General features: G+C 43.5%; 1 pseudogene; it reads left to right on the forward strand.

The window, feature by feature from the left end:
* The first annotated feature begins 20,113 nt into the window (after window positions 1-20,113).
* On the forward strand, window positions 20,114-23,052 carry LOC123940665 (annotated as a pseudogene).
* Window positions 23,053-25,122: the final 2,070 nt, after the last annotated feature.

A 25,122-nucleotide genomic window follows, 5' to 3' on the forward strand; every position in this document is an offset into this window, starting at 1 on the left:
TGATGGAGCTGTAAGAGAATGGCTTGAGATAGGCTCAGTCTGTTTTATTCTAGTTAAGCCAAAGCTTAATTTGAGGAGGGAAGTCTTTTTAGGCTTGAAGCAGCAGAATACTGTTTCTATATGTGTCTTCCTCTTTGGAAGATTCTACAGTTGCTGTGTTCTGGTAGGTAGTGAGAGATATGCCAAAGTTCTAGGCTTGTTTTTTCTGTTTAAAAGCAAAAATCCAGTGGTGCCAAAAAAGTATGTAGGTATTTATTTAAAACCTCACTGATTTTCCAACAGTCTGGGGCTGTATAAAAGTCAGACTCTCGTACTTGCTTGTGCGTGAGGATATCGTAGAGCAAGGACCTCCGGGGGCCTCACTCTCCCTGGCTTCCTGCAGGCTGGGGGCACAGAACACACACTGTAGCTCCACACCACACCGTTGGCTTTTGTTTCATTTCTACCTCACTTTTGGCGAAAGTCATCTACCTCATGTTCGCATCTGATGGGTCTCTGAAAAGCATAGTGTTAATCCACAGGGGAGTGGGGGCAGGAGTGGGAAGCCACCTTTACCTCTAGAAGAAAACATTTTTATAAATCCAAAACTGATTTCTCCCACGAGAATCATTGGATTGAGCTTGAAAAAGAAACCTCGAAACCAAATATTCCTGTACTCAGGCAAATGTCATCCTAAATCCCAAGTATTACTTACCAATCTGCCTCTCCCCATAGGAATTACGCACACCATGACCTTGTTGTTCAGTATTATTGAAACGACTGGTTCATCTGACCTATTTGAGGACTTAACCTGCAAATAAAGACCTTTAGGTCTCTTTCTCTCTTCAAGAGAAAAATATTTTATATTTTGAATGTCTGCAAATCTACCCTTTTAGGAGCAATTCTAAGGGTCTAGTTGTTGGAAACATCAAATATTTGAAGGGAATACAACTCCTTTAGACTTCATGATTGTACCTTTTCTGGACCCAGCAGGATGTTCATCACCAGGCCATTGCGACCATCATTGCATTACTGAGCGGTGACTGGTGGTGCGTGTTGCTCTCTCATTTTGTGTTTTAATTTGTTTTCTACCAAAGGTAACATGTTGACGGGTTGTTCTTTCCTTTTTTTGTTTTGTTTTGTTTTTAATTAAATACTTGATGAAGTTGAAGCACATTACCATGATATACTGTATTGCCTCTCCGCCTCTCTTACTCCCCTAGTTTTTGTTTTGTTTTGTTTTGCTGGGAAGAGAGGGTCCTAAGACCACTGTAATGATTGCGAATTGGGTTTAAAATGTCACGGTGAAGCAGTACCTCAGTGATGTCTATTTTTAAAACTGATCTTACGGGTTAACAAGCCAGCCTGGTGGGATGTTTTCCATCCATCATTTAACCAGTAATGGTTCTAAAAGTTTTGTGTATCCACATGGTCTTAGACCTCCTTTTAATGATTGTATTAACTTACAAGCTCAGGTAGTATTTTTCTTAAGGCTCTGTCTGGGAGCACACTGACTGAATGTTAACGTGTGTAGCAAAGTGTTTACTTTCTTTGAATAACCAGCTCTGGAATAGTTCTTTGTTTCTAGTAGTCTGTGTAGTTTTTCTTCAGAGGAAGATTTTTCACGTTTCTGGGGTGTTCTTGTTTTTAGGGTGGTATGGTTTCTTTCCTCCGCAACCCCCATTCTTTTCCCCTAAAATCAATGCAGGTGAGAGGGTGGGTGGTGGGTAAGGGATGTTGTTTTTAACTAGCATGTTAGTTATAATTGGGTGGGTGGGAGGGTAGGTTTTTGTTGTTTTTTTTTTGTTGTTGTTGTTGTTGTTGTTTTTGTTCTTTAAATAAATCTTGCTTGATACTGTCCATTAGCTGTCATGCCCGGTCAGCAAAATAATTTTTAAGTGTAGAACACATGACTTGTTTATTTTTTGTTTTTGTTTTTTTGTTTTGTGGGAAAGGTGAATGCAGAATTGGAGAGATTAACATGGGCATGTTGCCTGATGTTAGGATGACTAAGTTAAGCCTTTAAAAAACTTTTTTAATTTGTCCAAGGCAGACCTCATGTAAGGAATACGCACCACCAGACTAACTCTCCGGGCCACAGAAGCTCCTGCAAGCCCATCTGGGGTGCTGACTGCCTTTTGACACTTTTTAAAATGGGCATTGCAGTGGTGGTGCAGATCCCATCAATTAAGTGAAGAACGGGGGAGCAAAGATTTCCTCCCAGACCTTTAAAATGGGTTTTTGTTTGGGGTGCGTTTTTCCACCCTCTGAATTTTTACTTTTAAATCTTAGATGTTATCCTGCGGGCTGCAGGCATGACAGGCAATGAGCAGGTGAAGAACCAATGGGAAAGTGTTTGAAAACTCGTGTGTTAGCTAACAAGGCTTCTGAATGTATCGCTGTGGTCCACAGAGAAGGCTGGAGAAGGTAGCAAGGAGATGCTGTATCAGCTACTGCAGCCTTAAAACAAAGTTGGTGTCTCTTTGGACTTTAAAATTGTTCCTATGCAGCTTATTTTATTTTTGTTTAATCAAATAAACAAGAGGGTTTTTCCATGGAAATCTGCGTCTGTGTGATCCTTTAATCCAGAATGAACAAGGGTGTGCGTATTGTCCTCCACAGAAAGGAGATCTGTGAGGAGGGTGACCTGGAGGTTATGCTCTGGTATGGGCCACATTGGGTCCATGCAGGGTTTTCCAAAAAGGTGAACGCTAGTGTTTTTTAAAATAGAGGAAATGCTACATAGCTTGAATGTTTCCACATCTGGACTTGTGGAGTCTGGGGGGTGTCGGGGATCTGGCAGCCCCAGGTCCATCTTCTGGTGAGCTGAGGAGCAGATGTTCCTGTAGAGGGTCGGGTGTTACTGTCCTGCTCACTGAAGTCCCCTTCTCTGTGGATGCCCCACCCCTGCTGGAGCAGCTGCTGCCTGGGATGGAGGGGACTGACTTTTGGGGTCTAAACTTGGCCCTGGGGAAAAAGTGAACAGCTTACTCTGATGACGGCTCTTTGGCAGGGTACTGTAGATGCCAGGTGGATCAAGACTTTTCAGCACAGCTCACTGGGAGACCTCATCTTTCATTGGAACTAAATGTTCCCCAACTTTGCTCGCCTGTTGTCTGTGCCTCTTCTTAAGTAGCCTCGGTTTGATCTGTGGTTGGAGGTAAGCAGTGCACTGGGTTCCATGGTTCCATGGCTTTCCTCCGGTTCCATGTTCCTTCCCTGCTGTGATGAGTGTTTATGGGGGTTCTAACGGGTGTAGGTCTTACCGGCCAATACAGGAACCACCTTGTGTAAGTGCCAAACATCAGCGCCTGGTGTAGGGAACCTCTGTGCTCTCCTTCACTTGGTCCCATGTTGGCAGTGAGCATTTAAAGTTTTTGTTTTTGTTTTTTTGCCCCATTGGTACCTTCAGCTTTGAAATTGAGACACACTGTGAGTAGCAGTTTCCTGAAGACTCAAGCTCAGAATGTAACTTACTTCATAGACCCCAAGCCTCAGTCCCTGTTCTGTTTCCATTTCCAGGTCCCTCATTTATTTCCCTCTTAACCTCTAACTGAACACATTGGGGACATTCTCCAGTGTAAAAAGTTGGATGGGTGTACCTTCCTTTTAACGGGAAAGGAATCTTAATCCTCTGGAAGACTCAGGTAAAGCTGTTAATAAAATGAGGCAGGAAGCACCCATTTCCAAGGGAAATGTGGAGAAGGAAAGCTCTAGAATAATCAATACCTCACCTTCAGTCCCTATCCCCAGTGCCCTCAGTCTCTTCCACTGAATGAGGTGGCCCTGGAAAGACCCAAACCTCTTGAGGGTAACTACTCTCCTTTGCAGCTGGCCACTGCGGCAGCCCTTGTGGAAAGTGAACAGCCAGCTACCACCTGACATATGAGGTCATTGGAACCCATGTACGTTGATGCTGAGAATGTAAAATGGCACAAACACTTTGGGACCCATCCGGCAGTTTCTCAGAAGTGTGGAGCAGGACCCAGCAGTGCCACTCCCAGGTGTGTATCAGAGAATCGAAGACCTGTCCGCGCAAAACTAGTGTGTGAAGGTTCATAGTAACTCTTCATAAGAGCCAAGAAGTAAAATGTGAACTGATGACTGCATAAAGAAAATGTATGTCCTTACCATGGAATATAACTCGGCCATAAAAAGGAATGCAGTACTGACACCATGTTAGGGGGGCGAACCATGTGAGAGAAGCTGACCAGGCATGATTTCGCATACAGGAAACAGCCAGAGTAGGCAAATAAATAGACAAAGCAGATTACTAGTTGCTAAGAGTTCGCTGAGAATGGCAGGGACTGCTATGGGTTTGTTTTAAGACTTGACTTTTTTGTTTTTCAACACCTGGGTGACTCCGTCCGTTAAGCATCTGCCTTGGCTCGAATCATGATCCGGGGTCCTGCTCAGTGGGGAGTATGCTTCTCCCTCTGCCTGCTGCTTCCCCTACTTGTGCACTCGCATGCTCTCTGACAAATAAAATGTTAAGAAAAAAGATTTTTATTTAAGTAATCTCTACAGCCAGTGTGGGGCTTGAATTTAGAGCCTGAGGTTGAGTCACATGCTCCACCCACAGAGCCAGCCAGACACTCTGGTAAAACATTTTTTAATTGTTAATTTTTATTTTTTGTAAAGATTTATTTATTAGAGTATATGTGGGCACACAAGCAAGGAGCTACAGGCAGAGACAGAGGGAGAAGCAGACTAAACACCTACAAACTCAACAGGAGACAGAAGAATAACTCCATGAACAAAAAAGCAACCACTTTCTGGAAGTTTCAGGTCTCTCTGATTTGTTTAGTGTTTATTTTTCTGGAGTTGTTTTTACCCTTTTAGCATTTTGTTCTCTCATTCATCTATTCTTTTCCGGACAAAATGACAAAACAAAAAATTCCCTTCAACAAAAAGAACAAGAGGCAACACTGACTGCCAGGGACCCAATCAATATGGATGTTAGTAAGATGTCAGAACTAGAGTGCAGAATAACAATTATAAAGATATTAGCTGGGCTGGAAAAAAAGCATAGATGATACTAGAGAATCCCTTTCTGGAGAAATAATTTCTAACCAAATCAAAATAAAAAAGGCTATTAATGAGATGCAATAAAAAATGGAGGCTCTAACTGCAGGATAAATGAAGCAGAAGAGAGAATTAGTGATACAGAAGACCAAATGATGGAGAATAAAGAAGCTAAGAAAAAGATTTAAAAAACTACTGGATCACGAGGGGAGAATTCAAGAGATAAGTGATACCGTAAGATGAAACAATATTAGAACTATTGGGATCCCAGAAGAAGAAAGCGGGGTGAGGGGAGGGCAGAAGGCATATTGGAGCAAATTACAGCAGTGAAGTTGCCTAATTTGTGGAAGAAAATAAGCATCAAAATCCAGGGGACACACAGAACCCCTCTCAAAGTCAATAAAAAGTCAACACCTGACATCTAATAGTAAAACAAATCTCAGAAAATCCTGAAAGCAGCTCAGGACGAGAGTTCTGTAACCTACAATGGTAGAAACATTAGATTGGCAGCAGACCTATCCACAGAGACCTGGCAGGCCAGAAAGGACTGGAACGATACATTCAGGGCACGAAATGAGAAAAATAGGCATCCAAGAATACTATAGCCCCTGGACTGTCATTGAAAATAGATGGGGAGATAAAAAGCTTCCAGGACAAACAAAAGAATTTGCAATCACCAAACCAGAATTATTGAAAGGGGTCCTCTAAGCAAAGAGAGAGCCTAGGGGCGCCTGGGTGGCTCAGTGGATTAAGCCGCTGCCTTCGGCTCAGGTCATGATCTCAGGATCCTGGGATCGAGCCCCGCATCGGGCTCTCTGCTCCGCAGGGAGCCTGCTTCCTCCTCTCTCTCTCTGCCTGCCTCTCTGCCTACTTGTGATCTCCTCTCTGTCAAATAAATAAATAAAATCTTAAAAAAAAAAAAAGAAAAAAGAGAGAGCCTAAAAGTAACAGACCAGAAAGAACAGACAATATACAGTAGCTGTGACCTTACAGGCAATACAATAGCACTAAATTCATACCTTTTTTTAAAGATTTTATTTACTTATTTGACAGATATCACAAGTAGGCAGAGAGAAAGAGAGGAGGAAGCAGGCTCCCCGCTGAGCAGAGCCCTCAATGTGGGGCTCGATCCCAGGACCCTGGGATCATGACCTGAGCCGAAGGCAGAGGCTTTAACCCACTGAGCCACCCAGGCACCCCTCATATCTTTCAATAGTTATCCTGAATGTAAATGGGCTAAGTGCCCCAATCAAAAGACAGAGGCTATCAGATTGGATAAAAAAAACAAGACCCAGTTAAGCTTCTGCCCTTGGCTTGGGTCAAGATGCCAGGGTCCTGGGATTGAGCCCCATGTTGGACTCTCTCCTCAGGAGGAGGCCTGCTTCTCCTTCCACTCCCCTGCTTGTGTTCTCTCTCTTTTGTCTCTCTGTCAAATGAATAAGTAAAATCTTTTAAACAAAAAAAACCCCTAAAAAGCAAAACAAGACCCATTGATAATACTGTCTGCAAGAGACTCATTTTAGACCCAAAGACACCTCCAGATTTAAAGTGAGGGAGTGGGGGCACCTGGGTGGCTCAATGGGTTAAACCTCTGTCTTTGGGTCAGGTCATGATCTCAGGGTCCTGGGATCGAGCCCCACATCGGGCTCTCTGCTCAGCAGGGAGCCTGCTTCTCCCTCTCTCTCTGCCTGCCTCACTGCCTACTTGTGATCTCTCTCTCTCTGTGTGTGTCAAATAAATAAACAGAATCTTTTTAAAAAATTTAAGAAGTGAGCGGGTAGAAAACCATTTACCTTGCTAATGGACATCAAAACAAAACTGGGGTGGCAATCCTTATATTAGGCAAATTGGATTTTATTTATTTTTCAAATTAGATTTTAAACTGAAGACTATAATAAGAAATGAGGAAGGACACTATATCATACCTGACGGATCTATCCAACAATTGTAACATTTGTAAAAATTTATGCCCCTAGCATGGAAGCAGCCAATTATATAAGCTAATTAATAACAAAATCAAAGAAACACACTGACAATAATATAATAATAGTAGGGGACTTTAACACCCCCCTCACTGAAATGAACAGATCATCTAAGGAAAAGATTAACAAAGATATAGCAGCTTTAAATGACACATTGGACCACATGGACATCACAGATATATTAAAAACATTCTATACCAAAGCAACAGAATATAACACATTGTGCACATGGAACATTCTCCAGAATAGATCATATCCCGAGTCACAGATCTGGTCTCAACCAGTACCAAAAGATTGGGATTATTCCCTGAATATTTTCAGACCACAATGCTTTGAAACTCGAACTCAATCCATGGAGGCTAAAGAATATCCTACTAAAGAATGAATGGGTCAACCAGAATACTAAAGAATTTTAAAAAATTCATGATAACAGGGGTGCCTAGGCGGCTCAGTCATTAAGCCTCTGCCTTTGGCCTAGGTCAAATAGTCCTAAAATTTGCATGGGACCAGAAATGAACCCAAATAGCTAGAGCAATGTTGAAAAAGAAAACCAAAGCTGGTGGCATCACAATTCTGGACTTCAAGCTCTATTACAAAGCTGTAATCATCAACACTGTATGGTACTGGCACAAAAATAGACACATACACAAAACAGAACAGAGTAGAGAGCCCAGAAATGGACCCTCAACTCTATGGTGAACTAATCTTCAACAAAGCAGGAAAGAATGTCCAGTGGAAAAAAGACAGTCTCTTCAATAAATGATGTTGGGAAGATTGGACAGGCACATGCAGAAGAATGAAATTGGACCATTTCCTTACACCACACACCAAAATAGACTCAAAATGGATGAAAGACCTTAATGTGAGGCAGGAATCCATCAAAATCCTTGAGGAGAATACAGGCAGCAACTCTTTAGCCTCAGTCACAGCTTCTTCCTATACAAGTCGCCAAAGGCAAGGGAAGCGAGGGCAAAAATGAACTATTGGAACTTCATCAAGATCAAAAGCTTCTGCACAGCAAAGGAAACAGTCAGCAAAACCAAAGACAGCTGACAGAATGGGAGAAGATATTTGCAAATGATGTATCAGATAAAGAGCTAGTATCCAATATCTATAAAGAACTAATCAAACTCAGCACTGAAAGAACAAATAATCCAATCAAGAAAGGGGCAGAAGACATGAACATGAACACATTTCTGCAAAGAAGATATCCAGATGGCCAACAGCCATATGAAAAAGTGCTCAACATTACTCGGCATCAGAGAAATACAAATCAAAACCAGAATGAGATACCACTTCATGCCAGTCGGAATGGCTAAAATAAACAAGTCAGGAAAGGAGAGATGTTGGTGAGGGTGCGGAGAAAGGGGAACCCTCCTCTACTCTTGGTGGGAATGCAAGCTGGTGTAGCCACTCTGGAAAACAGTATGGAGTTTCCTCAAAAAGTTGAAAATAGACCTACCCTATGACCCAGTAATTGCACTACTGGGTATTTAAACCAAAGATACAAATGTTGTGCTCTGAAGGGGCACATGCACCCAAATGTTTAAGCATCAATGTCCACCATAGCCAAACTATGCAAAGAGCCTAGATGTCTATTAACAGATGAATGGATAAAGAAGATGTGGTATGTATGTGTATATATCTATATCTCTATATATCTATATAGATAGGTAATGGAATATTATGCAGCCATCAAAAATATGAAATCTTGCCATTTGCAACAACATGGATAGAACTAGAGGGTATCATGCGAAGCAAAATATGTCAATCAGAGAAATACAATTATCATATGATCTCTCTGATATGAGGAATTTGAGAAACGAGGCAGAGCATCATAGGAGGAGGGAGGAAAAAATGAAAGAAGACGAAATCAGAGAGGGAGACAAACCGTAAGAGACTCTTAATCTCAGGCAACAAACTGAGGGTTGCTGGAGTGGAGGGGGGTGGGGTGGGAGGAATGGGATGGCTGGGAGATGGACATTGGGGAGGGTGTGTGCTATGGTTAGTGTTGTGAATTGTGTAAGACTGATGAATCAGATGTATACCCCTGAAACAAATGATACATCATATGTTAATTTTAAAAGTCAAAATTCACTATTTAGAGGCATTCCATTAAAGAATAAGAAAAGGAATGTTTGTCATCTTAAAGATTATATTAGGGATTCCTATTTTAAAATGGAATAACAAATGAAAAATAAGGGAAGCACTACTGTTTTCAAATGGCATTTAGTTGGGAATATGAAAAATAAAAATCTGTAGTTAAAAGAAAACACATTTATTAACAAAAATACCATGTTTGTGTGCCATTCTTTTTATCAGTGCGCCTCACAAAATATTGTCTTCCAAAACTTCTTAGATTCCTTTTTTCCCCAAGCCCATCAATGTATTTAGACTGTTTATAATACATTTATGTTCATTTGCTATTTTTTGTCTTCTGAGTTTTCTCCTACATTTTGGCTGAAGGCAATTATTTTTTTTAATATTTTATTTATTTATTATTTGAGAGAGAGAATGAGAGAAAGAGATAGCATGAGACAGGGGGAGGGTTAGAGGGAGAAGCAGACTCCCTGCAGAGCAGGGAGCCTGATGTGGAACTCAATCCCGGGACTCCAAGATCATGACCCGAGCCAAAGGCAGTCACCCAACCAACTGAGCCACCCCGGCACCCTGAAGGCAATTTTTTATCTTTTGGTCATGTAAAACATTACCAGGTTCTACAAGCCAAAGCTACACACAAAGGTACACTGGGAGAAGCCTTACTTTTTCCTCATCCCAACGATCCCATTCCTACCCTCCCATTCCTTCCGCCCTGCCCCACCCACTCCCTGTAGGCAATCACTCTCCTTAGTTTGTTGTTTATCCTTCCTGAATTTCTTTTTGGCACAAATGAGAAATACATAAATAGTCTTAGATTCCTTTTTTCTCTACACAAAGGTAGCATATTGTACTCCTTTATGCTTTGCTTTTTTTTCATTTAACAAGTGTCCCAGAAGTCACTGCAGGGCAGCTCATAACGATCATCTTCATTCTTTATCACAGCTGTATAATACTTCTTGGTGTTGTTGCCATGGTCCCTGCAACCACTCCTGCGTGTATAGCATTTAGATGGTTTGCAATATTTTTCAGAGACTAACATGCGGAACCTTGTGCCTATCTTTTGCTTATTGGTGGAGATATATCTTCGGGGCTGGTTCCTAGAAGTGGGGAGGCTGAGTGAGTTTCAGTTTTTCTTACTATGTGCTTTGTTGCTGTTGTAGCTGTTCAGTGCTCCTTTTCCTTTCCTTCCTCTCATACTTCTTTTGGTTTGATTAAGGATTTTAAAAATTATTCTTTTTTTGTCCTATTGTCTTTGAAGCTATACATTTCTTTTCTCGTTCTTGTAGTGGCTACCAGTGATAAATCTATAACTCATGGGGGCGCCTAGGTGGCTCAGTGGGTTAGGCCTCTTCCTTCAGCTCTGGTCATGGTCTCAGGTTCCTGGGATCGGGCCCCGCATCGGGCTTTCTGCTCAGCGGGGAGCCTGCTTCCCCCTCTCTCTCTGCCTGCCTCTCTGCCTACTTGTGATCTCTTTCTATGTTGAATAAATGGATAAAATCTTTTTAAAAAAATCTATAACTCAGGGAGCTTGAAGCCTATACAACTTCCAAGGCTCTTTTTATAAAAATATACACACAGAATTATGAGTACAAAAATAGGTATAAAAGTAAATATGTAGAATGAGAAAAGTAGTCACTACTAATTATAATTTCTAAAACGCTGATGAATACAATTATCACAAAATTAAAGGGAAATTTTTATCATTAACTGTCAACGCATCTATAATACTTTCCTCCCATGTATTTTTGGCTCCAAAGCCTTTAATTGCCTCTTCGTAGGGCATTAATGTATTATCACCTCATGTTATTCAGAAGGAAAAGAAACACCCTCTGGCAGGGTTGATTTTTAAATGTGTTTTTTATTCTTGATCATTTTAGGAACATTTCTTTCAGCTTCAGAGCTCATGCTTGTGGATGTCTCATCTAACTTGTTCAGTGTATTCAGGGTGGGTTGCGGGAGAGAGCCCAGCCTCGAGGGAATAGCAGTCCTGGTCAAGTTGCACAGGGTGCGCATGTGCATGGTGGCCAAGCAGGCAGTCCGAATCCCCTGCTCTGGGATTCCTCTCCCTCTGCATCCTCCCTCCCTGTCTTGGACCAGGGGCAGAAACTATGAAAGTGGTCTTTGATCAGGAAGCAAGGAAGCCTTTAGCATAAGTCCTTCTTGGGGTTAAATATATGGTGTGCTTGCTCAGTGAGACCCTGCTGGGTTGTTTGCTGCTGACCAGACAGTGAACATGCTGGCCAACCACCCACAGGCCTGTAGCTTAAGGACCACCACCAGGGCAAGGCTGACTCCCTTCCTGAAGGAGACAGAAGATAGACCTCATTGGCTTCATAGTAAAATGCCTCTGGCATTTTCCAACAATTTTGGAAAAATTTCAGTCAGTATCTTTTTTTTTTTTTTAAATGAGTGCCCCCCCATCCCTTGAGTGCGGGGCTTGAGTTCACATCCCTGAGATCAAAATCGAATGCTCTACCCCCTGAGCGAGCCAGGTGCCCCAGTTACTATCTTTTAAAATATTGCTTCTGGGGTGCCTGGGTGGCTCAGTGCGTTAAAGCCTCTGCCTTCGGCTCAGGTCATGATCCCAGGGTCCTGGGATCGAGCCCCACGTCCGGCTCTCTACTCTGCAGGGAGCCTGCTTCCTCCTCTCTCTCTGCCTGCCTCTCTGCCTAGTTGTGATTTCTCTCTGTCAAATAAATAAAATATTTTAAAAAAATAAATAAAAAATAAAAAAATAAAATATTGCTTCTGCCTCTCTCTTCTTAGGGGTCTTATTAAATGTATGCTAGATCTTCTCTTGTATCACCTGTATCACCTGTATCTCTTACCTTTGCTTCTGTATTTCCATCTTCTGTCTTTCTGAGCTTCATTTTTAGATTTTTTTAAAAACGTGTCTTCCAGTTCATAATACCTCTCTTAAGTTGTGTCTGCCCTGTTACTAAACTCATCTATTGAGTTCTTAATTTTTAGTTTTTATATTTTTCAGTTGTTGAATTTTAATCTGCTATATCTTTTTCTTAATTGTGGTAAAAAGAATAACATTAAACTTACCATCTTAACCAGTTTTTAGAAGATTTATTTATTTTGGAAAGAGAGAGAGACAGAGAGCACAAGCTTGGGGAGGGGCAAAGGGAGAGGGAGAGAAATCCTCAAACAGACTCCCTGCTGAGTGCAGGGCCCGACATGAGGCATGATCCCACGACCCTGAGATCGTGACGTGAGCTGGAATTAAAAGTTGGATGCTTAACCTACCAAGCGACCCAGGCACCCCATCGTAATCATTTTTAAGTGTACAGTTTAGTAATGTTACATATATTCACATTATTGTACAACTGATCTCTAGAACTTCCTTATCTTGTAAAATTGAAACTCTATACCCATTAAACTCTATATCCATTAAACATTAAAATCTCCCTTCCTGCACCCCTTGGAAATCACCTTTCCACTTTCTGTATCCATGATTTTGACTACTTAAGGCATTTCTTATGAATGAAATCATCCAGTATTTGTCTTTTTGTGACTGGCTTATTTCATTTAGTGCAGTGCCCTGGCGGCTTACATGTAGCATGTGACCAGATTTCCTTCTTTTTATGGCCGCATAATTTTTCACTCTATGTATATACTATATTTTCTTTTTTTTTTAAGAGAAATTTTCCTTTCTTTAAAAGGATTTTATTTATTTATTTATTTATTTAGCAGAGAGAGAGATACAGTGAAAGAGAGAACACAAGAAGGGGGAGTGGGAGAGGGAGAAGGAGAAGCAGACTCCCTGCCGAGCAGGGAGCTCAATGAGGGACTCCATCCCAGGACCCTGGGATCATGACCTGAGCAGAAGGCAGATGCTTCAGCAGACGACTGAGCCACACAGGTGCCCCTGTTTTTCTTTTTCAAGACTGTTTTGGCTATTTGGCATCTTTTGTGGTTCCATACAAATTTTGGAATTGTTAGTTCTAGTTCTATGAAAAATGCTGTTGGCATTTTGATAGGGATGGACCTCCTATATTGTTTCATAGTGCCCTCTCCTCCGCACAAACACTGTATGCATTCAGAGTGAGGAATGAATAGTAAGTAGATGGTGTGGAGGTTAGCTGTGTTCAGGGACATAAGCCAAGTCCATATGGGGACTAACTTCATGCCTGACCTGGAGCTTTCTTCATTCGAGTGGGGCCCATGTTCCTACCTGCAAAGGATTTGGGTGGGTTGGCTCATTCTTTCTAATTCTTCATATTCAGGAAGTGGTAGTTTCATTTAGGCATTGTCTAGGACAATTTAAAAACCAGTTATAGTCTTCCCAATTAACTCACCATTTCCAGTGGTGATCTTCCCCTCCCCCACCCCAAGACTATGATTTATTGTTTTAAGGCAGGGTTATGACTTACATTTACTCTTGACTCTCTGTGCCTAGCCCAGTGCTAGAATGAAGGTACTTCTGGAAGAAGTGAGGAGATTGAGAAGGTAGCCCTTTAAGAGGAAGATGTATGGAGTTTCGAGCTGCATTTGGGAACAAATACCGCCAGCATCATTGAGAAATGTGAACGTGACCTTTTTAGTCCAAAGTCATACAGACACATGGTTTGGGCTGGGTATTCACATTTTATGCCTGGTGGGTTGTGTGATGTGAATGTACTTTCCGCTCAACCAAGCCCTTTTGGGGCCTGCTAGGACAGGTGGCCTGACAACAACTTTGTTTTCTTGGGTGGGGTAATTTCCTGTTGTTTCACTCAAAAGATGTCAACTTTGATTTTAGTGATTGAGGCTTATCTTGGCAACTTTTACAATCAAGCATTCCCGACATTTTTTTTTTTTTTAAGATTATTTATTTATTTATTTATTTGACAGACAGAGATCACAAGTAGGCAGAGAGGCAGGCAGAGAGAGAGCGGGGGAAGCAGGCTCCCTGCTGAGCAGAGAGCCCTATGCGGGGCTTGATCCCAGGAACCTGGGATCATGACCTGAGCCGAAGGCAGAGATCTTAACCCACTGAGCCACCCAGGCGCCCCTGTTAGGGCTGTTTTAAAATATAACATCCAGTGTTCAATTTATAGTAATATGGGCTCTCCTTTGCTAGAGAAGGACAGAGTATTTTCTCTGGGCTGTGTTGTCACTGAATCTGAAATTTTTGATGTCTCACACTGTGTTCTGGGCAGGATGAGACCATGCTGCCTGGGATTTCAACAGCAGCATTGACCATCTTCTGCCAGATGAGCCACTGGTTATCTGTGAGGGACTGGCCTGGGGGTGAGTGCTTAGTAAGAATTGGGGAGGAAGTGGCCTCTAGCCTGGACTGAGATCTTCTTATCAGGTTTGAGAACTCAGTTTAGGAATTTGCCCACCATATTCAGGTTTGTCATGGGAATGAGGAGAGAAATGGCGAGGAATCCACCCAGAACACACTATCCCACGCCCCTCGTGCAGGGAGGGCTGGGCAGGTGCGAGCATGTCAAGCTTCTTAGCCAATTCTAGCAGAATCCCTGGGGAACAGGCTGTGTCAGGATTCCAGCACTCTCTGTTACCGCTACACCCGCCACAAAACAACAGCGTCAACTCTCCTGAAAAGATCTCCCCCAGAACATTTTTCCTAAAGCAAGGCAGATTCAGAGGCAGGCAGAAGCCAGCCCCAGAGGAGGAAAGAGTGCCAGAGAGAGAGGAATGGCCTGGTGTGTGCCTTTTGTAGGTGGGGCAGTTTGCTGGGTTGGGATGCAGGTCATGTAAGCACCCTTTGGTTTTGAAGAGCCACTCCCTACTCACTTGGGTTCTTTCTCTTCTGCTTTAAAATTTTTTTTTAAAGATTTTATTTATTTACTTGAGAGAGAGAGAGAGAAAGCATGAGAGGGGAGACGGTCAGAGGGAGAAGCAGACTCCCTGCTAAGCAGGGAGCCAGATGCAGGACTTGATCCCAGGACTCCAGGATCATGACCTGAGCTGAAGGCAGTCACCCAACCAGCTGAGCCACCCAGGCGCCCCTGCTTTAAGTACTTTCATTCTAGATCGTGCCAGATCTACATGTGTCTGTATATATGACCATGAACCTAAAAGTTCATTTGCCTGTTTATCAATGCTCCAGAAATCCCTGCTGCCACCACCAAACTTAGCATGTGGTGGAATTGAACCCATCTTCTCTTTTTCCCGCCAGCTGGTCTCTTAGCAGGGTCCTCGTGCCCACCAGGGATGCTTCTGTCGTTGCCCTCACAGACTAGAGGCTTTGCCAATGCCATTTTATTTATTCATTAGTGCATTCAATAGTCAAATATCCAAATATTTGTTGACTTTTTGCTTTCTTTCTCATTTTTCATTAGCATTCATCACTAGCTTAAGTTATCTTATTTCATTGCCTTTTTTAAAAAAGATTTTATTTATTTGACAGAGAGAGATCACAAGTAGGCAGAGAGGCAGGCAGAGAGAGGGAGAGGAGGAAGCAGCCTCCCTGCTGAGCAGAGAGCCCAATGCGGGACTCGATCCCAGGACCCTGAGATCATGACCTGAGCAGAGGCTTAACCCACTGAGCCACCCAGGTGCCCCTAGTTGTCTTTTTTAAATCTCCTCCCCTTTAAGGCTCATTCACAGCCCTCTTCCCAGTGCCTTTAAAGCGTCCAGCATGAAAAAACAATATATAGTTGAAAAATGGACAAACAAATCAATGTAGGGTATTTAGAATTTTGTAAGCAAGATAAATTTCAACTAATTAAGGTTTGGCTTACTTCTGCCATCACTTCACTCTATGCATTGTCTGCTCCAAAACAGATCTTTCTCGAATGCCTCTATGAGCCAGGCACTGGTCAAGGTGCTAGGGATACTGCAATGGGTAACTTGGACAAGGCGACATGCTCCCTTATCACTTACCCACCAGAGCCAAGCAGCTGGGCTGAGCTCTAAGCACTCCCCCACCCTGCTTCTCAGAGCGCATTCATCCTGCCCACAGGGAACTCCTGGTGGCTGAATGATAAGGGAGGAAGGATGGCCAAGGGTTGGGAGCCTGGTTCCCCAGCAGGTGCAGGAAGCTGGGGTGAAGGTGAGAATCAAGAGACAGGCCCAGAATGAGACAGGGGTAGGTGGCAATGGCTCGAGCTAGGAAATCCACGGGGAAAACATGCCAGTGGGGATCTGGAAGTCTTGTTGGTGGAACTGGAGGTGGGGAGGAATTGGGAAGTTCTGTCTCTCGCTCAGAGACTCAGCAACTTGCCTGACATCAGAAGGGAGCCCCAAACTCAAGGAGGTCTGATCCCAACCTGTGGTCAAGACCTTTCTCTATTTTGGTGTTGGTGAATCCAGGGAGAGCTTTTCTCCTCTTCTCTCCCAGATCTTGTCGTTCAGCCTTCAGAAAGACCCCATGGGCTGAGGCCCAGGAATCCCAGCTCTTGGCGGCCCTAATTTAGACCCTGCCACCTTCTCACCAACTGAAGCTGTCTCTCCTCTGGGCTCCCATTTCTCATCTACACCATCCCAGGATGCTGCACCTCCCTGACACCCCTGAAAACCATCTCCTCTCCTGGGTCTCGCTCACCCCTGGGTTGCCCCTTCTGAGCAAACCAAGGTCCTGAGCCCTACCCTGCCTAACCTCCCAGGACCGCCAGTGGGCTCAGACAATGCAGTGCACGGGGAATGCCCAAAAGTGGCCACATGCTGGGAGACCAGTGTTGCTGTTAGATGTGCAGCACAGTGGACCACACCAGTAAGAAGGGGATGGAGAGGCCCTGTTCAGCACCTGGTCCCAAAGTCCTGGCATTCCCATGACATGGGTGGGTTATTTCCCCTCTCTCAATCTCAGGGCCTTCACCTGCAAAGTGGAAACTACAGCAGCTGCTGTGCAGGATCACGGTGAGAAATAAGGAAAATAACGAGTGGGAAGGGCTTTACTGAGTGTTTAAACCTGCGGTGGATGGGAGTCACCCTTCCTTAGGAACAGGCCTGTCCCACTTTAGGTGTTGGCAATGGGACAACCACTTGACCAGTAGTAGGTCTGTAATTTACTCACATTCAGGAGGCATCTCTTAAGGATGGTGCTGGTTTAACAGACTGGGGACCCATTTCATCCTTGACCCCTAGTGGCTGCAGCACTGTTCACAAGGGCCCACTCACTGGTCACTTGCGAAGTGAAATAATCAGACTCCTTTAGGCTTGGAGTCGACAGAGAGAGAGAGAATGAACAAGAGGGAAGAGCAGAGGGACAGAGAGAAGCAGGCTCCCCGCTGAGCAGGGAGCCCTATGCAGGGCTCAATGCCAGGACCCTGAGATCCTGACGTGAGCCAAAGGCAGATGCCCAACTGACTGAGTCACCCAGGTGCCCTGCAAGATAATTCTTATATGTTGAAATGCAAATGAATTCTGCCCAGTGGAGGGATCTTTGTCTCCAATTGTACATTCACTTCAATATTCCTGATCTGTAAATGCATCTGTTCTTTGTTTTTTCCTTTGAAATAGATATAACATCTGACTGGTTCCCTCACTATGCTTAAAATAAAATCTTTAATATGTTTATTTTATATTTGTATGAAAGTCATATTCTTTTTTTAAATTTCTTTTCAGTGTACCAGAATTCATTGTTTATGCACCACACCCAGTGTTCCATGCAATATGTGTCCTCCATAATACCCACCACCAGGCTCACCCAACCTCCCAGCCCCCGCACCTTCAGAACCCTCAGATTGTTTTTCAGAGTCCATAGTCTCTCATGCAGACTATGACACTTCATCTCCCCGTCCAATTTCCTCCAACTCCCTTCTCCTCTCCATCTCCCCATGTCCTCCGTGTTATTCCTTATGCTCCGCAAATAAATGAAACCATATGATAACTGACTCTCTCTCTGCTTGACTTATTTCACTCAGCATAATCTCTTCCAGTCCCATCCATGTTGCTACAAAAGTTGAGTATTCATCCTTTCTGATGGAGGCATAATACTCCATAGTGTATATGGACCACATCTTCCTTATCCACTTGTCCGTTGAAGGGCATCTTGGTTCTTTCCACAGTTTGGCAACTGTGGCCATTGCTGCTATGAACATTGGGGTACAGATGACCCTTCTTTTCACTACATCTGTATCTTTGGGGTAAATACCCAGTAGTGCAATTGCAGGGTCATAGGGAAGCTCTGTTTAAAATTATTTTTTTTAAGATTTTATTTGTTTATTTGACAGAGAGATCACAGCAGACAGAGAGGCAGGCAGAGAGAGAGAGAGGGAAGCAGGCTCGCCGCCGAGCAGAGAGCCGGATGCGGGACCCGATCCCAGGACCCCGAGATCATGACCCAAGCCGAAGGCAGCAGCTCAACCCACTGAGCCACCCAAAGATTTTATTTATTTATTTGACAGAGAGAGAGAGATCACAAGTAGGCAGAGAGGCAGGCAGAGGGAGAGTGGGAAGCAGGCTCTCTGCCAAGCAAAGAGCCCGACTCGGGGCTTGATCCCAGGACCCTGAGATCATGACCTGAGCTGAAGGCAGAGGCTTAACCCACTGAGCCACCTAGGTGACCCTCTCTTTTTAATTTCTTAAGGAATCTCCACACTGTTTTCCAAAGTGGCTGTACCAACTTGCATTCCCACCAACAGTGTAAGAGGGTTCCCCATTCTCCACATCCTCTCCAACACATGTTATTTACTGTCTTTTTAATTTTGGTCATTCTAACTGGTATGAGGTGGTATCTCAATGTGGTTTTGATTTGAATCTCCCTGATGGCTAGTGATGATGAACATTTTTTCATGTGTCTGATAGCCATTTGTATGTCTTCTTTGGAGAAATGTCTGTTCATGTCTTCTGCCCATTTTTTGACATCTGTTTTGTGTGTGTTGAGTTTGAGGAGTTCTTTATAGATCCTGGATATCAGCCTTTTGTCCGTACTGTCAATTGCGAATATCTTCTCCCATTCTGTGGGTTGCCTCTTTGTTTTGTTGACTGTTTCCTTTGCTGTGTAGAAGCTTTTGATCTTGATGAAGTCCCAAAAATTCATTTTCACTTTTGTTTCCTTTGCCTTTGGAGACATATCTTGAAAGAAGTTGCTGTGGCCGATATCGTAGAGGTTACTGCCTATGTTCTCCTCTAGGATTGTGATGGATTCCTGCCTCACATTGAGGTCTTTTATCCATTTCGAGTTTATCTTTGTGTACAGTGTAAGAGAATGGTCGTTTCATTCTCCTACATATAACTGTCCAATTTTCCCAGCACCATTTATTGAAGAGACTTTTTCCCACTGTATATTTTTTCCCGTTTTGTCGAAGATTATTTGGCCATAGAGTTGAGGGTCCATATCTGGGCTCTCTACTCTGTTCCACTGGTCTGTGTATCTGTTTTTATGCCAGTATCATGCTGTCTTGGTGATCACAGCTTTGTAGTAAAGCTTGAAATCAGGCTATGTGATGCCCCCAGTTTTGTTTTTGTTTTTCAACATTTCCTTAGCAACTTGGGGGCTCTTCTGATTCCATATGAATTTTAGGATTGTTTGTTCCAGTTCTTTGAAAAATGTCGGTGGAATTTTGATCGGAATGGCATTGAAAGTATAGATTGCTCTAGGCAGTATAGACAATTTAACAATGTTTATTTTTCTGATCCATGAGCATGGAATGGTCTTCCATCTTTCTGTGTCTTCTTCAATTTCTGAAAGTCATATTCTTTCTTAAAAAAATATATCCTTCAATAGTAAGGTCCTCCCCAGGACCTTCAAAGGAGCCCATGCAAATTGCGAGTGAGAGACCATAAAGGATGAACTTTACAGGTTTCCTGGTACATCTGTCAGTGGAATTAAAAATTCAGGTAATGTGTACAACATGGATGGACACACTTACATGGGATGGACTGAAGAAGCAAACACTGTGTTGAAAGAAAGCCAGGGGCGGTCTATAACCTAGAAAGCAAAAGAATACAGATTTTGGAGAATCAAATAATGGAAACTAGTATAAAATGCCATGGGTTCAAGGAAGAACCTATAGGTGGCAATTTGCCTTGAAAATTAGGAGACCAAGGCTCCTAACCGATGGGAGGCTCTCCTTAATAGCAATATTAGGACAAGAGTGTGGAAATAGCCACGGCATGGGGACTGAATGGAGGTGGATAAAGTGAGTACAGTGAGCATGGCCTCCTATTTCTAATAATTTGGCAGTGAAAGGAAGGACTGAGATACCCCAATAGATAAGAGTAGACACATGGAGTTCAGTGGGATTTCCCCAGTGACATTTCATATTATCACTGACATTTCAGGTATCTAAGGACATTTAAAAAGAAGTTTTAAAGAAAGAAATACAGCTATAAATTATAAGATTATCATCATTTAGTTTCTACATATAAGTAAATGTGTATAACATTTAAATAATAAATAATGAGCCCAAGTTTTGTATATACATGAATACAAAATTAGAATCATACGATATATATATACACACACATATATGTAGTATGATATATACTTATACATATATATATATATATATAGCATCAGAATATACTCATTACTTTGTCATACTTGGGAGAGCGTTCTCATTTACTTATCTTCCAGATCAGTAGCTTAAAGATTATAACATACTATGTTGTGAGTGTTCATAATCAGCTGATTCATTCTTTTTATTTGCCTGGCCTTTAGATTATTAACAACTTATCACTGTTTTGATACTGCTGCCATGACTTTCCTTTACATTAATCTTCTTTTTTAAAGATTTTATTTATTTATTTTATTTTAGAGAGAGAGAGAGAGAGAGCAAGCGAGCAGGGTGGTAGGAGGTGCAGAGGGAGAAAATCTCAAGCAGACTCCACGCTGAGCATGGGGCTTGATCACACCACCCTGAGATTATGACCTGAGCTGAAACCAGGTGCTTAAGCAACTGAGCCAGCCAGATGTCTCTCCTTTAATCTTTTTTTAAAAAGATTATATTTATTTATTTGACAGAGAAAGAGCACAAGTAGGGGGGTGGGCAGAAGGAGAGGGAGAAGCAGGATCCCCACTAAGCAGAACCCTGGGATCATGACCTGAGCTGAAGGCAGATGCTTAACCAACTGAGCCAACTAGGTGCCTTCCTTTACATTAATCTTAATGATTAGTTCTAATCCATTCCAAAAGAAAAACTACCTTGAAGTAGAATTCTTAGGTCAAACAGTACATATTTCTGGCCTTTAATATATTTTCTCAAATTTCCCTATAAACAGGGTGACCCAGGCCTCTCACAAGTGTATGAGTGACTGTTTGCTTCTATCTCCCTTATCAGTGAGAATTTTCAAATTACGAATATTTGCCAATTTGTTTGGCAGATGTTGCATTATTTTAGTATGTATGATGGAATATTTACCATAAGTTTTCTTTCACTCTTCCTATAAGATAAGATTTCCTTGTGCTTTCCAATTTGCTAACCATGTTCTTACTTATTTGGAAACTGGTTTTGTATTGGGGAAAATGGTGGTTGTTTGTGATTTACATAAGAACAGAATTCAGGGAATTGTTGAGATAAAACCAAACCGAACTGGATAAAGAGAGAATGGCAGGCGAGGACCACAAGCCCAGACAGCTTTTCTGAAGAAATTTGCTCTAAAGGAAAGCAGAGAAACTGGCTGTAGTGGAAGTGGAACATGGAGTCAAGGAGAAGTTTTTTTTTTATATATGGGAGTGACCTAGCAGAGAAGAGAGATTGAGCAGTTGTTGACCTTAGTAAGAGCAGAGGAGGGCCATGCGTTAATAGGACATGATGCAGTACAAGTAGGTTGGAAAAATGGGAAGTGAGGTGGTGCTTCTAATTTCTCCATGAATCAAGAAATGGTCAAAGCTGAAATGGGAGAAACGCTGGAATTCTGATGTAAAAGGAGGTAGGAAATGGTGTTTCAGAGAATGAAGGAGTAAGCTAATGGGAGAAATCTAGTAAGACTGCTAGATAAGGGCAAGGGCCCATATAAGATTCATGATTAGAAACTAGATGCGAGATCAGTCTACACACATCTATTTTTTTTTCTTCCATCACCTTAAGTTGCTCAGATTTGGGTGACAAGTAAGTAGAGTTAAATTGACTAGGGTTGGGGTTCTTCAAGGTAAGAGGATCTAGGAACAGAGCGGAAAGGGAATTGATGATGACTGAACTGAACTGGTATAGTGATGGGGCCACAGCATCATAACTAGGTGAAAGGGAGGCAAAGAAACAAGATGGGTTATGGGCAGCAAGAGTGGTGAACCACTTTCTCTTCCAGCCATCCAAGATCCCAAAAGCAAAGGCTAAGGGGAAGAAGCTGGCCCCTGTCCCTGATGCTGTAAGAAGCTGGAGGCCAAGAATGTGGTCAATACCTTGTTTGAGAAAAAGACCAAGAATCTTAGCATTGGACAGGACATCCAGCCAAAAGGGACTTCAACCATTTTGTCAAATGTCCCCATGACTGGCTGCAATGGCAAAGAGCTAGTCTCTATAAAACATCCAAAAGTGTCTCCCGTGATTAACCAGTTCCCCCAGGCTTTGGACCACCAAACAGCTACTCAACTGCTTAAGCTGGCCCAAATACAGACCAGAGAAAAGCAGGAGAAAAAGCAGAAATTGTTGGTCCAGGTTGAAAAGAAAGTTGCCAGCAAAGGGGATGTCCCAGCAAAGGGGATGTCCCAACTAAGAGGTCCCCTGTCTTTTGAGCTTGGGTTAATACTGTCACCACCTTAGGGGAAAACAAGAAGGCTCAGCTGGTGAACATGCACATGATGTGGATCCCACTGAGGTGGGGCTGTCTTCCTGTCTGCTCTGGGTCACGAGATAGAGGTTCCCTACAACACTGTCAAGGAGGAGGCCAGGCTAGGGTGTCTGATCCACAGGAAGATCTGCAGCACTGTTGCCTTCACATAGTTAACCTGGAAGACAAAGGAGCTTTGGCTAAGCTGGTGAAAGCAATCAGGACCCATTCCAATGACAGATATGGTGAGATCTTGTGTGTTTGGGGAGGCAACACCTTGGGTCCAAAATTGGTGGTTCACATTGCCACGCTGGAGGATGCAAAGGCTAAAGAACTGGCCACCAAACTGGGCTAAGTGGACGTTGTTGAATTTTCTGTACATACAAGTAATTAAAAGCTCTCTTTCAAAAAAAAAAAAAGAGTGGGAAACCAATAAGTTGGAGACTGCAAAAGGGTCAGGGCATTACTGGAGAAGTGCTAAGAGCAATTAAGACAAGTGGTAGGAAAATAGCAAGTGGTTTCTGGAGGGTAGGATGCTTGAAATGGACATTAAAGAGATGGCAAAGTAGACATTGACCCAGTGAGATGCAGAAAGGATTGCTGACAATGAAGTTGAGGAACAGGGTCCAAGGTACTGGAGTGAACATCAGTGATCATGGCTGAAAAGCACAATGGTGAGTAATGTAATGAAGGAGCAAGACTGTAAGCCAGGTGAAGAGTCTTCAGTGAATGAAGGGATTGGCAGATGTCGGTAGGTATGACTGCAATGTAGGGGTGGCAGAGTCTGAGGGCCTGCATTTCAGAGGAGATGGGCATTTGAGGGAGGAGGACAGAGACATGACTGGGAAGGGGAAATGAGCTGCAAGGAAGTCATCATTTTCTCCACCAAATCCTTTAGAACCAGGGAATGTTTGAGAAAGAACAGCCACTCTTGAGAAGATTAAAGTTGGGTCCTTTAGGGGCAGAGAGATTTTAGTATTTAGTATGTTGAAAATGAAGGAGACACTGAGATTGTAGAGGACATAGGAGTGGGGTGGGAGGTGCTCCTAATGAAAGTCATGAGGTCAAGGATAGACAGCGAAAGGGTTTGGGAATGTTGAGCTTCCAAAGTTCAGCTGCCTTCTGTAAGCCAGTTGTCCCCCATGAGATGTCTAGCCCAGTCCTCTCATTTCAGAGAAAAAAATACAATCCCAAGGGGAAACTACTGTAGAACTTGCTCCCTTCTCAGTCCCAGGTCCTGAATCTGGGATAAAGTCAGAAGGGTCTTCTTGTTCAGCACTCCTTGGAGGAGGGCCCTCCTTCCTGTACCTCCTGGTATGGTGACCTCACCCTGTCCCAAGCCATTTTCTTCATGCTACAGAACACTTCCTGGGGCTTCCCTCTGCTCGGTCCACTTCTGCCAATGCCTGCTTGAGCTGCCCCAAATCTGGAAGTGCCTGTTCCCAAAAAGCCTTTAGGTAACAGAAGGTGCCCTCAATCCCCCTCCCACTCCTCAGCCCCCGAACTTCTGGCATTCAGGTTAGGGAAGTGATAAGACCCTTTGTCAGGTTTATCTGCCTGACAGTGCAGCCACTCTAATGGAGTCTTGTCCATCTTCCTCTCTTCTACTGATGAGACAGTTGATCACAGAGAGGTCCATTGTCTTCCCTGAGGTCACTCAGCACGGAGGCTGTGAAACCTGGCTGTGAACGAAGCTCGGCCCCTGACCCCAAAGCCCTTGCAAATCGTTTCTCTGCATTTCTGCCCCCACTTCCTGGCTGTGTGACAAATTCTCCAGGCAGGGCAATCTCAGGGCAGGACGACTACAGGTCAGATCCTCCCAGGCTGGTGGAAGCTTAGGGAGAAAATGGCGTTGAATTGGTCTTTGAATGAACACTGAAGTCAGCTGGGAAGGAACGCAAGAGGGTATCTATGGCAGAAGGAGCAGCGGGAATCAGGCTGGCTCTTACGTAGTTCTCGGCCTCCTATTATTTATTCGCAGCGCTGAGGCCTGGGAGAGCACAAGGGTGAGAACTGTAGATGTTCCCGCGGCTCTCGCCCCAGCGGAACCCGTAAGACTTGCCTTCTTTTCTTGGCCTTCACTGGCCACAAGGCCGGCACCCCTAGACAGGTCACCCCAACGTCGCTCCCGCAGTTGTCTGGGCAGGACGTCGAAGGACCTGCCCCCGGGAGGCGCGACTTCGAGCCCATCTGGCTCTGATTGGCTGTGAAACTCGCGCCTTCGGGCCAGCCACTCAGAGGCGGCCATCAGTCCTCCCTTGCCTCTGATTGGCTGTGCTAAGCGCGTTCTCAGGTGCGCCCCCAGCTGCGACCTGAGAGCTGAGGCAACCGTTAACTGCCCACTGCCACCGTGTTCCTTTTCATACTCGTTGGGTACTGACAGGTAACTGGGCTGGGGAGCGGCGGGCAACCAGTCTCTGGGATG

Source organism: Meles meles, chromosome 4 (genome assembly GCF_922984935.1).
Source record: "Meles meles chromosome 4, mMelMel3.1 paternal haplotype, whole genome shotgun sequence".
NCBI lineage: Eukaryota > Metazoa > Chordata > Mammalia > Carnivora > Mustelidae > Meles > Meles meles.